We start from the raw sequence: 14,974 nt of genomic DNA on the forward strand, positions 1-14,974 counted from the left end.
GAAGATTATAGGAGATTCATTTACATCGAGCTTGATACATTGCTAGACACATCTGTCAATAAGGAGAGCTCTACTCCTAAGTCTTCCTCTGTTACCAAGTTGCAACAAGTTCAAACTTAGTCAAAAGGACCCAAGTCACATTCTAAAGCTACCGAGCTCATGCTTTACCAAGTCTACGCAAATAGAACCAGAAGTTAAAGTTGAAGAGGATGACAATGCAATTTATTCAAAAGGCAAGGAACCTATATTAGCCAAGTATGTCAAGAGGCATCATGCACCAAATTAGATTATTGGAGATAAATTAGAAGGTACTATGACTAGAAATAAGCTAAAAGGTACATGTTTACTTGCTGATTTAAGATGCATTGGAAAAGTATAGTTGGATTGAGGCTATGAATGAAGAAATTGAACAAATAGAGAAGAACAAAACCTAGATTATTGTACCTAGGCCTAAAGATAAAAATGTGATTGGAAAAAAATAGGTATTTAGGAATAAGTTGAATGAAGATGGTAAGGTATCAAGAAACAAAGCTAGATTGGTGTGTAAAGGCTACTCTCAAGAAGAAGGTATTGATTATGGTGAAACTTTTTCTCCTGTTGCAAGATTGGAAGGTGTCAGGACCTTACTTGCATATGAAACACATAAAGGATTTATGGTATATCAAATGGATGTTAAATCTACATTTCTCAATGGTATTCTTGATGAAGAAGTTCATATTGAATAACTAGAAGGTTTTATTGATCCAGACAAAAGGGACATGGTCTACAAATTACACAAAGTATTGTATGGTCTAAAATAAGCTCCTACAACATGGTATGAGAGGTTGCACAACTACCTTATATAGATTGGTTTCTAAAGAACTAATGATAATAGTAGTTTGTATATCAAGGAAGGATCAGATACCAAGATTGTATTGGTAGAAATATTTTTGGATGATACTTTATTTACAGGGAATGATGCTCTCTTCAAAGAATTTTCAAAGCAAATGAATAGAGAATTTGAAATGTCTATGTTTGGTGAGATTAAGTTCTTTGTTGGACTTTAGATACAATAGAGAAGGAATGGTATCTACATCACTTAGTCTAAGTATAACAAGGAGATACTGAAGAAATTTGGTATGGAACATTTGAAACCAATTGGAACCCCCATGTGTACTAGACTAAAGCTTACCAAAGATGATGATTCAAATGAGGTAGATCAGACCTTATATAGATTAATGATTAGAAAACTATAGTATGTAGTTCATACAAGGCCTAATATTGCTTTAGCTATTGGTATAGTGGCAAGATTCTTAGAAAAACCCAGAGAAAATCATATGATAGCAATGAAAAGAATCTTGAGATATTTGAAAGGTATTGATGACTATGGCTTATGGTATAAACTTATAGAAAATTTGGACCTAAAAGTATTTACTGATGCTGATTAGGTAGAAAATATTGATGACAAAAAAAGAACAAGTGGTGGAGCATTGTTTCTTGGTAAAATATTGGTATCTTGGACAATTAAAAAGAAAAATTGCACATCCCAATCTATAGCAAAAGCTAAAAATGTTGCAGCAACAAATTGTTCTAATATTCTTTGGTTTGAATAGTTGTTGAAAGGCATGATGATTGAAATCAAAGAACTAGTTGTCATGTTTTGTGATAATACAAGTTTAATTAACATATCAAAGAATCTAGCACTTGATGCATTCAAAACCAAGCATATTGCTATAAAATATCATTTTGTCAAAGAATTCGTATAAGACAAAGAAATCAGATTGGAATATGTCCATACAAAAGAACAAATTGCAAACATATTTACCAAGCCATTACCTAAGGATGCATTCTTGTATCTAAGAGGTAAGTTAGGGGTCATTCCCCTATCTAAAGCTCACTAAATAAATTTTGAGTGATGCATCAACAAGAACCAAGTTGAAGATCTATTAGTTGATGTAACATAATCAAGGGAATATTACATATGAATTAATATTCAAGGTATATTGATACTCATTTGGTATATATTGTCTGTGGCATGTGTTTTCAAAGAGGGAGAGTTTACTATCATATCTTTTTGAAATTTGTTTTGAAAGAAGAAGAAGTTTTTTTATGTAATTCCTTCATAGGGGGAGATTACTGCATAAAAGAGAAGATTGTGGTATAAAATCTAAGAGGGAGAAAATTTCTATCATAGAAAGTCTTATTTTCAAATTTCATTATGCTATGACATGTTGTGTTTCCATCAATGCCAAAGAGGGAGATTGTCAGATACAATTGTATAATTATGCGTTGTCTTTGATGTTACAGAAATGTCATATCAGTTCTTAGTCTATGCTTACCAAGCTCACTTGGTTAGACGGACAACTTTTCTTATCTATAGAACATTCTTGGAAATTAATCTGCGAAGATGGTGTCTACATTGCTCACTCAAGTGTTGAAAGAAACTATGGCAGGAAGTAGTGTTAACCAAGTTATCATGGTTAACAAAGAAAATTTGGTCAGAGATAGTGTTCACCAAGTTCACTCAGTTTCCAAAGGATTTTGTAAGTTTGTAGTGTTAACCAAGCTTCTAATATTTAATAGAGGGAATCATGTTAGGACCAGTGTTTATCGAGTTGGTTTGGCTATCAAAGAATTCTGTTGGTTTGGATATGAAGTTTAATTATTTCAAGTATTTTTTTCTAGTTGACTATAGTAATGATTGTTGGTCATTATAACTTGTAATCAAGTCGACTTGATAATCTAGATGGTATAAATATAAGGTCAAGTGGAAACTCTAGTGAATGAGTATGCAAGTGTATTGATTGATTAAGAAGGAAAGTGTGAGCAAAATTGAAGGATGGTCAGATATCCTTGTGGAGTAGCAAAGTAACATTTGATAAGGAAGGATCTAGTATGAAGCAAAACAAAGATCTATAATCAACAATTTAGTTGCATCTCAATCAAGTCATTTCATTTTTACTTTCTTACCATTGTAGCAGTGATCCAATATCTCTTAACAGAGTTGGTTTAATAGCCAGTTGTAAATTCTCTAACAAGGTGATAGTTTTATGAATTTTTTTAAGACCTCTTGCAAGGCCATTGCTAACAGAGTGATTAAATCGTCTAACAAGGTCACACCTTACAATGTATTTTGTAACCTTTAACCAGGTTGGCTCCTAATAAGGCTCACTTCAGAAGAGTAAAAACAATAACTCATTACATTGGTGGTTTTTCCCATATTGGGTTTCCATGTTAAATCTTGGTGTCTAATGTGTTCATGTTATTTCATACATGCTTGCAAGTTAATCACTGTGAATGTATAAGATTAGTTAAAAGTAAATCACACTACTTTTACGGTGTTACAACATTTTTTATTCATTTATCAAATATTAGCAGCAATCAATTTTATTGTTAACATCCAAGGGATCTAAAATATTTTTGTGGTAACTGATTCACCCCCCTCTTAGTTACTCCATCAATATTTCCAACACAAACACCAACACATATTTATCTTAGTGGAGTATCCCAAGAAGAAAGCCTTATCACTTTTTGGTTTAAACTTCACTTGATATTTGTCTTGTTAGATGTAGCACTTCCTTCCAAACACTTTGAATTAACTCATGAATGGTGAGTACTTGAATTATATTTAACAGGTAGTTTTCTTAGCACCCTTCTTTACCCATACCTTCTTCAAGGTGTACCTTGTATTGATTATAACCTCTCTCTAGTAAACTTGTGTGTTTGTTTTGTTAATTATTATTGTTCTAGCATAGTCAATGATCATTTTTTTGCTTCTTTCTATGTCACTATTCTACTAAGGCATCATTGTAGTTGACATTGTCATCTTGATACCTTGTTCTTCATAGTATATCTCAAAATCTTATAAGGTGAAATCACCTCCCTACTCTAATCTCAGATACTTTAGTGCCTTACTAGTCTCCCTTTGTACCTTTTCCTTGTAAGCCATAAAAATGTGAAAAGCTTCTAACTTTTCTTTTAATTAGATAATCCATGTCATTGTAGAGAAATCATTAAGAAAAAACATAAAATATCTATCACCAAATATACTCTTGGTCCTCACAGGACCATATAGTTTAGTGTACTAACTCTAAGCTATGTTCATAAGTAAATATGTTCTATATAAGATAGAATGTGCCAACATATTTAGTTGACAATATTTACATATTACATTGTTAGGTATAGTAATAGGAGTAAAACCTCTTACACATTGCTTCTTTCCTACTTTAACAATGCTTTCAAAATTTACATGACATAACCTTTTGTGCCATAACCTACTATTATCATTCTCAAATACTAAGAATTTATTTTCATAAATATTAAGGTAGAAGAGACTACCTTTTTTTTTTTGTTCCTTAGCTAGTAGTCTACAAATCTTGTCAAAGATTTTACAAGACCCTTTGTTAAATTTCAGCTTATAACCTTTATCCATTAATTGAGCTACACTCACAAAGTTCCATCTACTAGATATACATCATCTCAGTTGGTGGATATATTTAGGGCTACAATACCATCACCTATTACCACACATGGTTAGTTATATCCAAACTTCATCATTCTTCCATCGTAGGCCTCAACCTTGTGGAATTTTATCTAGTTACTAGACATGTAGTGATAAATTATTATTGATTATCCAATTTTTTTCTACTAGTGTTTATTATTAGAGCTCTCTCCAACCTTTCTTCTTTTACAAAAATAAAGGATATTTATTCCTCATCTTCATTGTCTGAATTGGTTGACTCTTCATGAGTCACCCCTTCCTCATCAATAGAAGCACTTCCTCTCCTTTGCTTTGAAGATTGTTCATCTTTTTTGTTTGCCTTCTTAATTATCTCTAGAAACCTAGCAACATAATTTCCTACATTTTTATAGTCAAGTTAATTGAAGGGAAGCTTAACTTTTTACTTCCCTTTTCCTCTCATCATTTTCTTTGCAAATATAGCCTCTAACACTTCTTGTTCAACTTCTTCAACCTAGAGGCTCTCTAGGTCTCTTTTTTCTTTTTAGTTTCTTTCTTTTTTCCTTCCTCTCTAAGGTGCAATAGGTACAACAAAATCTTTGAGTGAAACTACACCCTATGGTTGACAATAGTGTAATTTTCTCATCTTGAACATAGTGAACATTCCTATCAGGGAATCAAGATATATCTCCATTTTCTCTATCAACTTGAGTTCTTGAATGGATAAGACCCTTATGGAATACTCAGGTAGCAAGGTTATCATTATCTTTTTCACCACATCATCTTCATGTAGTGTGCCCCCAAAAAATATAATGAATAGCATCACATCCTTTACCATTTTGCACATGTTCTAATATCTTCTCTTTGTTGCATTCTCATCTCATCATACTTCCCTCTTAGGCTACCAACCTTATCCTTTTGAATGTTCTTCTCACTACCAAAAATGATATTAATATATTCACATGTCTTATATGCTATCTCTAGCTCACCTACAACCCTATATTCTACATTGGATAAAGTGCTAACTAGGTCATCCATTGTACAACCATTTTAGTCTCTTTGTCCTTTAACTAGTCTATACTAAGTGGGGAAAAAAGTACCACATATTTGTTCTCATTCCACTCTAGTATACATCCCTAAGAGTTCTTAGATTCATCCTCATTTTTCTACACAATGAGTTTTAGTTTTCTTTTGAGAACTTGAGAGCTTCTCACATTATCATCTTGATCTTTCTCCTCAAGATGTTAAACTCATTTCTTTTGAAAATAATGCTCTGATACCAATTGTTGGTCCAAACACATTGGAAGATACTAGGGGGGTGGTGATATTGAGATTATTTGAAAATTTCCACTTTAATTTCTAGGACATCAATATTCTCATTACTTTAAAGATAGAGAACTCAATTGATTAGGATTAAGAACAATAATAGAGATAAAACAACAGTACACAAATCAATATTTATCTCATTTAATCCCAATTAAGGTAAAAAACATAGTGAATTGGATGATCCTCACAAATTTTACACTCTCTTTAAGTGCTCCCAATCAAGAGATTATCTATATTAGAAGTTTACAAGGATATTGTGAGGTGTCACTCAATTAGGTGATTTGGTATAGACTTGTTATATTATTTCCTAGTTAAGAGTAGCATGGTTAAAGTACACAATAACACAAACTAATGTCCATAAAACTTATTAAATTTCTCTTTTAATGGGACTTGTTATTTTGGTGATTATAAGACAACAAGAATATTGGTCCAAATAATATAAATTCTACACTTAGCTTAATATAGATCACCTTGATGTTCTCTTGACCTTTACTATGTCTTTCTCTTCCATCTCTCTTAATGCTTAATATAGATCACCTTGATGTTCTCTTGACCTCTACTATGTCTTTCTCTTCCATCTCTCTTAACTCTATAACTTAGATAAAACTTCTTGGTGCTCAACTCTATTAGCTTTAGTACTCTCTATCAATGTGTTGTTTATCCCTACTAGCATAACACCAACAAAAACATTTACACTTGGCTCTTTTTATTCCTTTCTCATCTTTACTCTCCTTGAGGTTACAAATGACTCAAATCTATGGCTTCATTCTATAATGCTTTTTAACCTAACCTTTTCCTTGAAACATCAATCTATTTATAATAATCACATGCTCTTATCACAACCCTCATCCATGAATTCAAATTTTGAACTCTCAAGCCTATGTCTAGCTTGTACTCATGTCTCTTTCTAGTATCATTCTTTCCAAATGTACCTTATATGATTAGAAGTCATGAATGCTCTAAGAATTTGATTGATTTCTCTACTGGTCCTTGATATAAATGCACTACTCCTATTAAATGCACTTGTCAGGTGCAATCCAGATGCCTTGTGACATGATAGTCATAGCTTTCTTTCCTTTCTTCATGCATTCTATGGTCTTGTCTCATCCTTTCCTTGCATTAATAGATCATACTGACGTATCTTATTGTTTGATGACTTTTTTGTAGCCTATCATTCACTACCTTGTTTTTTTATAAGTGATTGCTTCTTTTTTCTACCTTGGCTCAACTCATTCTTCTCACTTCTTCATTTACTCCTATGAATTTTAATCACACATGTGTGGTTCTCATGCTTCATTGATCATACCTCTATACTAGTCAACATTATATCTTAGCCTTTGACATCGGTGACAACCATCACATAATTGGTCACACTAATGCTACTTGTAGTTGGTCCTTTAGACTTTGATATTTATGGAAAACATTTGATCATATATTTTTCCACTGGTTAATATTATTGTGCCATTACTATGCTACTTTTTTCTTTTTAATGGTATTTAATGATAACTCTTTGGGTTTTTCTTTGATTGTACTATAGGCTAGAACCCTATTGATGCTACTTTTTCAAAAACCTTTCATTCAAAGATAACCTAGTAGCAATAATATGTATTATATCTCAATGATTTTATAATATTTATTAAATTATATATGTAATTATTTATTGGACATGCAAATAAAGTAAATGTAAAAATTGGAGCATTGTCACATACATATATAGTGGGTTTTTTTGGAAAAAATATATATTTTCCTATTAGGAAGATACTTTATTCATAGACTCGTCACAATAGATTGATTTCTCTTATGGAAGAATTTATTTTTATTTTTGTTTATAAATGGGTAAATAAGGGAATCACCTATCCAAAAAAAAACTATACATTAGGACATAATATGAAATGGACATAACTTTCAGCATTTTATTATAAAGTGAAGTTTATAGCATAAAAATAAACTAAATAAATGATGCCTTTTTATCCCATGTCTTTCAAAGTAATAAAAATTTCTTTTCTATCAATGAGAAAAACAAAATAAATTTTAAATTAAGATTTTTATGGTTTAAATCAATTTAATCCTCTTGATTCATATGTTATTTAGGTCTTATGAATAATTTATTGTACATCATAACTTGGCCACATTCAAATAAGAATAAGTTCCATGTAAATATGATTTAGTTATCTTAAATCTCAAATTATAAATTCATTGAAAGGGTGATCTAGTATAATATTTATTTTCTCAATTGTATCACGATTTAAATGGTGGATTACAAAAAGAAAAAACAAATCTTAGAACTTTTTTGTTGAATACCTACTATAGCTAGATATGTGTCAGTTGATAGGTATCCAAAATGTGGAAGCTTCAATGAACCTTTTTGATAGTTAATTGAATGTGCTATTAATATGGTGCATTATGTTAACTAAAACTAGCAATTTGAAACCGACTATGAAGAATACAATGTAAATTAGATTAGAGCGTAAATATAGGTTAAATAACAAGGAGAGTGCAAGGGAAAATCAAATGTGCAAAATTATGAGGTGACTATATTAGAATGATAGTGGTAGAGGAGTTGTGGTGCTTGGTTCATATTTAAGACAATGAATACCCAACCATATGATTCTTGCCCATTATCACCATATGGTTCATGCCCATTGAGAGTTGAAAATATCATATGTATGTATGTGAAGGTGCAATGGTGTTGCAAATACTAGATAATATATTGAAGGATATAAAACAAAAAAATAATAATAAAAATTTTCATACTCCTATATATTATTTTTCTATGGGAAACCCCCTTGTTTTTTGTTGTTTTAATATCAAAAGCAATTTACACACTCCTACATAATAATGCTTCAATTTCTCAATAATTATTGCAAAATATAGAAAAAATGGATTTGACAGCTAAAAAAGCTATAAAGAATTGGCAGATGTAAAACAAGATTCCAAAATCTTTTTTTCATCCTCCCTACTCAAGTCCAACTATGTTCTTAGAACAAGAATAGACATCCATTAAAATTAGATGAAGGTTCTGAATTTTGTTAATTCAAGAAGTTAACTTACTTTAAGGTATTACATAATATTTATATTTTGAATTTACTTAAAGTTATTATTAAATCTTATTTTTTTGTTCAATCAATTTTTTAAAATATACTAATTTGTTTGTAGTAATAAAGTTATAATTATATAATTTAATTTCAATATGTTTTTAATCTACAAATTTAAATATTTTGATTTCAATTACAAGTATTTTATTTTGTCAAGAATTATTGTTAGGTGGAGAAAGCATACTTTTCTTAGAGTATAATTTGATTAAAAAAATCATGTTATCAAATTGACAAATAAATAGGTAAAAAACTAAACTTAATGTACTAAAATAATATTAATTTTTTTCTATTTTTTTAATAAATCAAATCTAGGTATCCATTTCTTTTACCAATTTTTTTTTATATATAATCTCAATCAAGCATCAAATTAGAATTTGAGAAGATACCTCTATAGTTGTAAAAGTGGAATGTACTTACATAAATAAGAAGAAATAAAATTTTATTTGGATATACCTTATCATTTGACAAAAAATTAATTAAAAGCTAAACTTAATTGGATATTAAACTGATTCAAAACATAAATAATGAAGTCATGAAATATTTATCAGCTAAATATATTGAAATGCAAGTTAAAATGCATAAATTTATATAATTGTTAAAAGTTTGGTAAGTTTAATTGTATGATTTTATTAAATTACTATTATAAGAAATAAGTAGTTGAAAAGTGGATTTCTTGATAAAATTTTGATTCATCTTAATACAACTATAAAATACAATGAGACTAGGACTTGTATATATTTTTATGTACCACATAAGCTAATAGCAGTGAACTATTTTGTATTGCAAGGATATCTTTTAATAAATAATGAAATAAATTTGTGTATCAATTAGAAAACAAGTAGAAATAATTTTGTGAAAAATATTTAAAATTAGCATTTAAATAGTTCTCAATACTTGTAAAGTCTATCTAATGACTTATAAATCAATAAATTGAATAGTATGTATATACAAAAATAAATGGTATAGTATGTTGAATGGTAAAAATAAAGAAGATTATCAATACAATATTATGTGTCCATTACAATCAACATATTGACTTTATAAATTTATTGTTTCCCAAGGATATCATGAATAGACTTCCCAACTAACTTATTGTTGAAGTTGATTAATGATCAACCCCACAGCTCCCAAGAATCATCTACATGTAAATACCTGTCACAAAATAGAGAAGCAAAAGTTATGGAGGCTCAAATTCCTAGATCCATTGATGAGACATTCTTGTGAGTAAAAAGAGAAATTTCTATTATCAAAAGTGAATGAATAAATTACAAAGAGAGATCATCCTTATAAAGGAGATTAAAACCCTGAAAGGTAAAACCTAGGTTGCATGACAATAATTAATGAAAGAATTAATTATTATATGCCAAAAGTTTAGCTTAAGTAAACTAGAGATAATAAATGACTTAATAATTAAATCAATATGATTTAATTAATAAGAGAATAATTTTTTACTCTAACACCCCCCTTAAGATAAAATTATGGAGTAGCTAAAAACCTAGAAACAACTACTAAAAGTAAATTTGGGTCTTGACAACAAAGGGCCGACGAGGTATCCAATTACAACCAAATCTCTAAAAAAAGGAGAAATAGAGAAATCCACATGGGAAAAACCCTACTCTAATAGGAGATGGAATAAATGTTGAAAGAACTAGTGAAAGACTAAATAATCCTCCAAACAAGTGAATGTCCTAGAAGATAGGAACAAAAGATGATCATGAAGAACATCATCGAAGCATGAAGTTGGAAATACTGTCAAATTTTTTATCTAAAGAACCTCCATTATATAGAACTGTTGAATACAATTGTTTAATTATGTGTTGTCTTTGATGTTACAAAAATTTCATATTAGTTAGTAGATAGAGTCTACGAAGCTCAGTTGGTTAGCAAAGTGATTTATAGAGTCTACCAAGAGTTCCTAAATGTTACTCTATGGAGAAGGTTTCTATCGAGCTCACTTAGGCATTGAAGAATTTTGTGGTAGAAGTTAGTTTCTACCAAGCTCACAAGGTCAGCAAAGGAAAGTTAATATTTATCAAGTTCACTCGGTCTCCAAAGGATTTTGCAAAATTAACAGTGTTCATTGAGCTTCACTTGGTTAATACTAAAAATCATTTCTAGAGCAATGTTTACCAAGCAAAGTCAGCCAATGAAGGATTTCATTATTTTGCAAAATAAAGTTTAATTATTGTATTTAGTAATTGTAGACAACTAATGTAATGATTATTGATAATTGTAACTCGTAAATGAGCTAACTTGACAATTTGTATGGTATAAATAAAAGGTCAAGTTGTGAAATCTAAAATGTAATGAGTTAGCATGCAAGTGAGTTAGTTGTGTGAAGAGTAAAGTGTGAGAAAATTTTGAAATAAGATTAGATATCCTTGAGGAGTAGCAAAGCTATATTTGACCAAAGAGGATATTGTTGGTGTTTTATTTTGATGTTAACAGTACTAAAACTACTAGGCGACAAAAGGCTTAGTACCTAGATATCAGTACATACACAACCTAAAGAATAGCCAATTCTCATTATCACTTGCATATGCAAAGTATTAGGGCCCAACTTCAACAAAACCTTAGACGGTTTTCTACTCTTTTGGCTCTGTAAAACCAGGGCGGGAGCACTCGAGGATGGTTCAAAGATGGAATAATTGTATGAGAATTATCCTTAGTTTCATTTTGATTCTCATCTCTAAATCCTCAAACATATAGGTAAATAACTGATAAACACATCCCTTGAACAGATATGGCCAAGAAATCTTCTATAGCTCTGCAGATGTTTCCAACAACAATGGCTAAATGAAGCTAAAACAATCTAGGCAGGCAAGTGCTGGCCAACTTTGAAAATCTTACAGGAAAGATAAATGAAAATTGATTTTATTATGTATTTTGAAAAAGCTAGTTATAATATACTTCTCTTTTGGCTGAAATACTTTCGATCAGTGCCTAATCCATTGGGAATTCAGAGTCAAGTAAATTCTTAGATCTAATTTGTTGCCTTGCAATGAATTTTCATCAGCAATTCTTACCAGAATTTATCATTCAAAAATCCTTATTAACACCCGAGCAACCTCATCACATTCATCAAAGCCTTTACTTAATCCATTGAATTAACAGCAATAACAAATGGATGTACAGTCTTACTAAATTGCAATCAATTGCATGAGCTTTTACTCACACAACATCAAGGTAGTTCAGTATTAAAAAGGAGACAAAATTCAGAGAAGAACAGATATGGGGAAAGTTCATAATTTGTATTCATTTCCTTTGAAAATGATATATCCTTTACAAAAGACCCAGAAAAACCTTCCTAGAAGAAGCACATTTCTTTTTACATTCATCCATATATCAGAAATTTTGACAGGAAAAAGTATACTATAAATTTCTTTCCCAAAATGTTTGGACCAAAAAAAGAACTAAGCACAATACTTAGTAAAAACCAAATTTGGACCCATCTTTAGCCTTGGGATATCACTTAAATAATGTGAGATGCAACAAGCTTCAGGCTACAGTAGGTGACAGGTGTCCTTCTTTTGAAAATAAAAAAAACAAGAATAACAGAAAGGTTGATTACAACAGCATTTCTTGGTGGGTCCCTTTCTGTTATGCTTCTTGGTTGTTATGATCTGCTCTCGCAATCATTCCTCATCTTCAGACTACATACCCATAAGGTCTGCAAGTGATGTATCATCTTCTGTTATATGCAAAATCACTTTAACCTGGGGATTTTCTATGTCATCATTGCTGACTACAAGAGTAACTATTACTCTTACATCTTCTTCGTCATCTTCTCCTGACATCTGTTCACTAAACTGATCTTTCCATCTGTTGAAAGTATCATCATCTGGCCAATCAAAACTTAGGGTTTCTCTTTGTATCTTTATTAAAGAATTGGCATTTTCTTCTAAATCATCGAATTCTTTTCTTATATCAGCATAATACAATTGTATTTTTACCAGCTCTTCATTTGTCTTTGCCCAAAACCAATAGCCAGTCTCACTGATGATGTTTGTTATTTTGTTATCAAATAATTCATCCATTTCCTTTTTCCATTTGTCCTTTTCCTTTACTGTATCAACAAATTCTAAGGCACAAGGAAATAGGGTGAATTTTTTAGCAAAATATCTTGAAAAATAGAGTGTCAATTTCCTCTGTAAAGAATCTCTTTTATTTTCAAAATTATCTAATTGATTCAATAAATCAAAAATCCTCTCAACCTGATGATAAGGCATTTGAACTATAGATATACAAATAATTGTAACATCATTATTCCTCTGTCTCCACTTCTGTGCAAGAGAATCTAGTCCATTCTTTTCTTTATTTAACTCATCTATGAGGGTTACAATCCTTGTCAACTGGTCATAAAAATTTGACCATCCCTACCTTTAAAGGTACCTGATAGGGTAACACATGGGGTGTTCCTTTGAAACCATAGACCCTAATGACCGTTGAGACTGAATATGGGATAATATCTCCCCAATTATGTGAAACTTTTAGATTATGGGTTTTGTCCATAGGCCTGACAAGGTGCATTAATGCCTTAGGGATTCTGGGATTGTCACTCAATAAGAGGCACCTTAGTTTGGAGGCAAAGTGCCTATCAAATCTAACGAAGCTAGCATTTTCTGCTTCCTAGGTCATGTCTGCACTCCATAATTGGACTGGTAGTGCTTCCCCTTCTTGTTCTCTATTTAAAACCATTTCTTTACCAAAATAAGTGGCCCCTTTAAAAAGAAACATATGCATCAGTAAGGAATACTGACCCCAAACCTTTTCCACCTTGCCCTGTGCAATCCCCACCAATCCATGATGGATCTCATTTGCCAAGTAAGATGCAAAATCAAAAATTATTTCCACACCAAAAGAAGAGATTTGGGTGATCATATACATGAAGCTCACTGGAATAAAATCTTCTTCGCCCTCTCCGAAGACTCTGCACAGGGTCCTATATATCTCCACTGCCCTGGCATTAAAACATGATTTCTTAAAGGGCTCTTTAGAAGATGATGTTATGGTTGGGAGGCCTCCAATTCGACCTATGTGGGCTTTCAATGCACCCTGTCTAACTACATCCCTCTTGGATATATATTCTTTTTCTAAATCTATCAGATTAATGGGCACATGATACATGGTGAGGGGTCCCAGACTGAAAACCTTCCTAATCTCCTCGGGAATGATGGTAACTAAAGCCTCACCATCTACTCTCCTCACTACCTTAGTGGCTTGGTCATAGTTTTTTGCTATGGCTTCAAGCAAGTCGAAATCCATAAACACGCTGGGGACAACAAGCTTCCCAAGATCAAAATTCCAAATGTTGGCATGAGGGGCATATAACTTTCTCTCTGCAAACCATTTCTTGAATAAACTCAAACCAGTTTGAGCAGTTTGAGCATCCCGGACCCAATTACCCTTATCATACAATCCATCAGCTACCCTAAGCCAAGGATTGAGTGAGGTTAACCTCTTAACTTGCACCGTTTCTACAGTGGACTCAGGAAGTAACTCAAGTAAATCATCATGCACATTTCTATCCAGGTAGTTTACTGCTCCTGTAAATCCCTTCTTAGGAGGCATCTTGGGCTATCCTTTTTAAAACTTAAAAGCTCACAAAGATGATGGCAGTTTTACTTACTTGAATTCTGTCTCAATTCTCCTTTGTATTCCTGCAAAATTTCAGCGAACAGATAACTTGACAATTTTTTATCAACCTTGGCACGCTTTTCTTTCAGTAATAGCTTCTGCACAAGAATGGCTTCAAATCTTTTCTCGCGTGAAATGAAACTGATGCAATCTCTCTGTATTATACTCTATTTTTTCTCACGGACGAAGCTTTCTTGTCTAATTAATACAGAGGGTGGCACTACATTTTTAATTTAAAACTGCACCGTTGATCTTCAAAGATCCTACGATCATGCGGTACAAAGAGAACAACTAGGAGTTATACTTGCCATGTCAGTTATTTTACCCAATGAGAGCTTGCCATGTACATAATTCTTTCTTTTGATGGCGCTTACCTTTAGACCCACTGACGTCGAAGAACACGTGTCAGCATGTCGCTACTTCATTATGCATAAAGAACAAGCACCTTGCCATAACGAGGCGGCGACAATCGTTGATC

This window comes from Cupressus sempervirens, chromosome 2 (assembly GCF_028749045.1).
Source record: "Cupressus sempervirens isolate cs-2001-9-10 chromosome 2, ASM2874904v1, whole genome shotgun sequence".
NCBI classification, from domain to species: domain Eukaryota; kingdom Viridiplantae; phylum Streptophyta; class Pinopsida; order Cupressales; family Cupressaceae; genus Cupressus; species Cupressus sempervirens.